Source organism: Scylla paramamosain, unplaced genomic scaffold (assembly GCF_035594125.1).
Source record: "Scylla paramamosain isolate STU-SP2022 unplaced genomic scaffold, ASM3559412v1 Contig20, whole genome shotgun sequence".
NCBI classification, from domain to species: domain Eukaryota; kingdom Metazoa; phylum Arthropoda; class Malacostraca; order Decapoda; family Portunidae; genus Scylla; species Scylla paramamosain.
This window is the reverse complement of record NW_026973685.1, coordinates 1,007,501-1,011,893: the sequence shown is the minus strand read 5'-3', so window position 1 is coordinate 1,011,893 and position 4,393 is coordinate 1,007,501.

The window sequence follows — 4,393 nt, the reverse complement described above, 5'->3', positions numbered from 1 at the left end:
GACAGCGGCTCCTCATGCAGCCTCATGAGGCTAACACTGGCCCGGAGGCTGGGAATCGTCACGGGCAAGCAAGAGACGGTAAAGAAATACTTGTTTACCTGGGCTGGCATGCTGGAGTTGGACGTGATCGAGCTGGACGAGGTGGTGGTGATGCTGCGTCGCTACGTGGCGGTCAACACGCGCATGACGGTCATTGTACGCGGGGATGTGAGGAAGCACTACTTGGACCTAATAGTCATGTCCATGAGCCGCCTGCAGGAGGCCGAGGTGCGGCAGGAGTTCCATCCCGACGACAGCAGCACCCTGTTCCTGCGTCACCCAAAACGTCTGCGGCGGAGACAACCTTCGGACACACAACGCAAAACGTTCATGTTTGCCGCACGAGCGTTAGGCATCGAGGAGCCGCTGACGGTGATGGTGAACACTGGTAACGCGTCAACATTCTCTATCACTAAGACTGGTCAGGACAAGATGCTGTGCAGGACAGGCAAATCGACTGTGCTGCCGAAACGAGTCCTGCTGCACTTTGGTAGCGGCACAGACACTCTGCGAAAGATGGACACGATATACATGCGCCACTGGTTTGATTTCGTGTTTGGACGAACGCTGCTGTGTAAATTACAAGCAGCGATAGATTATGATGATTTGTCCATGACCTTGACGCTCAACGGAAAACGATACCGCTTCGACATCCTCACTCACGTCCTCCGTCTGCGTACGCCCAGAGGTGCCGCGTCCTCTCAGCCTCCGCCTTGATTTTATTGATTGATTGATTTTTTTGTTTTGTTTCGATTTGTTATCCATCAGGGAGGTCAGCAGAGGCAAGAAATAGATGAATAAAAATCCCGCTCAAAGAAGATCCCAAAACGAAAATAGGAGCAGTGAATAGAGTAGAAAAAATAGTCTGGCTTAAGGATATAAAACTGTGTTCTTCATTAAAGATATTAGACTAAGAAAATGAAGATTATGGACAGTAAATCAAGGTTATTAAGATAAAGGATAGTAGATTAAGAAAATAGTCTGGATTAAGGATATTAGTTAAGAAAATAGCCTGCATAGGAAAATATTACACTAAGAAATGAAGATTAAGGATAACAAAATAAGGAAAATAAAATAAAAATATCAAATTAATAAAACGGCCTGGATTAAGAATAGTAGACTAAGAAAATAGTCTGGATTGAGGATAGTAGATTAAAAAAGTCTGAGTCAAAAATAGTCTAAATTGAGACTAATGCATTAACAAAAAAATCAGGATTAAGGATGGTAGATCAAGGAAAGAGTCTGAATTAAGAAAAGTAGATTAAGAAAATAAACTGGATTAGAGATAATAAATCAAGAAAATAGTCTGAATTAAGGATAACAGATTAAGAAAATGGTCTGGATTAAGGAAATTAAGATCAAGGTTGATACACTAAGAAAACAATCTGGATTAAGGATAGTAGATCAAGTAAATAGTTTGTATTAAGGATAGTAAATTAAGAAAGAGGTCTGGATTAAGAATATTACATTAAGAAGATAGACTGGATGAAGGATATTACTTCAAGAAAGTAGTCTACATTAAGAATAGTAGATGAAGAAAATTGTCTACATTAAGGATAGTAAATAAAAAAAAATAGTCTGGATTAACGACAGTAGATTAAGTAGATGATCTACTTTGTCTACCGTCTTAAGGATGGCAGATAAAGAAAATAGTACAGATTTAGGAGAGTAAATTAAGAAAATAGACTGGATTGAGGATTATACACTGATTAAGAAAATGTTGTCGTTAAGGATATTATAATTAAGGAATCTACAATTAAGGAGAGTAGATTAAGGACATAATTTGGATTAAGGACAGTAGATTAAGTAAATAGTCTGGATTAAGGAAATAGTCTGGATTAAGGACACTATATTAAGGAAATAGTCTGGATTAAGGACACTATATTAAGGAAATAGTCTGGATTAAGGACACTATATTAAGGAAATAGTCTGGATTAAGGACACTATATTAAGGAAATAGTCTGGATTAAGGACACTATATTAAGGAAATAGTCTGGATTAAGGACACTATATTAAGGAAATAGTCTGGATTAAGGACACTATATTAAGGAAATAGTCTGGATTAAGGACACTATATTAAGGAAATAGTCTGGATTAAGGACAATGAATTAAGAAAATAATGTGGATTAAGGACATTGAATTAAGAAAATAGTGTGGATTAAGGCCTTAGTGAATTAAGGACACTTGGATGAATGTCATTAGGTTAAGAGCAGAGGTTGCAGCAATGGTTATGTACAAAGCAGTACACAGGTACATCCATGGGACTGAAAAGTTCTGTAAGGTAACACAGGCTGTGCTTGTATAGAGATATATTTATTATATTGTAATCTGATGTATTTATACACAGATATATTTCTATATTGTAATTTGATGTGTGAGTTTGAGACTTGGGTCCATATTGATGTTCGCTGTGTGCTTGTGACCTGATGTTAAATGTGTTTATATATATATATATATATATATATATATATATATATATATATATATATATATATATATATATATATATATATATATATATATATATATATATATATGGATGCGTTACATAATGACGGAAGTCTTGATAGTGTTCTTGCGAAATATTTTGAAAAAGAATATTTCAGTGTGTGTGTGTGTGTGTGTGTGTGTGTGTTCAGTTTTCCTTTTCTTCTATAATATAATTAATAATAATTAGACAATCAACTTCATTTAGAGTCACTTTAGTAGAGTGTTCGGAAATAAGAGACAATGACCATCACATAACGCTTATCATTTTCTTCAACTTTTTTTTATATTCATTTTCCTCCTTTTTTTTTTCTTCAAGTAATTCTTCTCGAACGTATTCTTTTCTTCTCCTTATCATCTTCTTCTACTCTTGTTTTGTGTCCAACCATGACAACAACGGATGCAAGCCACGCAATATCATCACTTCCTTCATTGTTTCCACGTATACCTTAAAGACGGAAATAGATAAGGTGCTTTGCCCAAACACGTCAATGCTAAACCCTTGTACAACTGTTTGGCACATCTTTCCTTAATTACTAACCACTCTGAGACATCTTTTCCTTGCCCTTCTTTCTGTACATATTGTTAATAAAGAACAAAGCTCCGAAGACTGTTACTCCCCTCATCAACACAAGTCAAAGTCTTCGTCTAACACTGTGGACGCTTATCAAGACTACTCTCTCAAGAGGGAAGCTTCAAGACACTCATCCTCTAATTTTTGACAATCGTTTCTGACTCAGTTTGGGGACCGGCGCCTCAGGGAACATTTTTTTCTTTCCAATTTTGTTGGCCTTGGCAGGTACCCCTCTTAAATAAAAATAAATTAAATGAATAAATAAAAATAAATAAATAAATAAAAAACAAAATGAAATAGAAAGGGATGAGGGAGATGGAGGGAGGGAGGAAATGTAAGGATGAAGGGAAGGGGGAGAGGAGGGAAGGAATGGGGAGAGAGAGGGAATGGGGAGGGAGGGAAGGGGAAGAGAAAATAGGGAGAGGGAATGGGGAGGGAGGGAGGAGGGAAGAGAGAGAATAGGGAGAGAGGGAGGGGGAAGATAGAGAGAGAGAGAGGGAGGGAGAGAGAGAGAGAGAGAGAGAGAGAGAGAGAGAGAGAGAGAGAGAGAGAGAGAGAGAGAGAGAGAGAGAGAGAGAGAGAGAGCCATCTGCAGGTTTTGGGCGGCCGAAGCCACCATTCTCCCCGGAAAGTCAAATTTTCGCGTGTTTTTTGAGCGCGCCAAATCAACGTCTATGTCTCAAAAATACTGCACAACAAAGTATGATTCAAGCACGTCCAACACTTCTGGAAACTAGTATGCAGTATTACCAATGTCTCCTCCCATCAAACCTCTTCCCCTCTTCAGTTCAATGACCTCCCGTTAACATGCGTCTGATCACGCTTCAACAACGCTTGATTATATTAAGTTACACAGAATGAAAGGGATGATCTCGTGGGCAAGGAGGTACTGTCCGCCAGGTAGGGGATACTTTTTGCACCAACTCAGTCGCTATGGCAGTCTTATAACTGGCCATCGTAGTGGTGACATCGTGGACATTCACTGGGGTAAGCAGATGTCATGAATGAGGCATTGCAGTCAAGGATTATTAACTTCCCGGGCCATCAAACTACCCACACATTCGTAGAAAGGCAGAGGTCATTCCACCATTGAAGTGGAGAATCCTCCTCTCGCTCATTACACTTCAATTACATTTCACGACCACGTAAGTGTTTGATGCTCACCTTGTCCGAGCAGCGAGAGAGAGCCGAGTTCATGGCGGGTCTTGGCCTCCTGGATGGTGCGAGGAAGCTTGAGCTGAGCCAGCAACTCTTCGCTGAAAAGACAACAAAAAGGTATGAAGGCGCCACCCA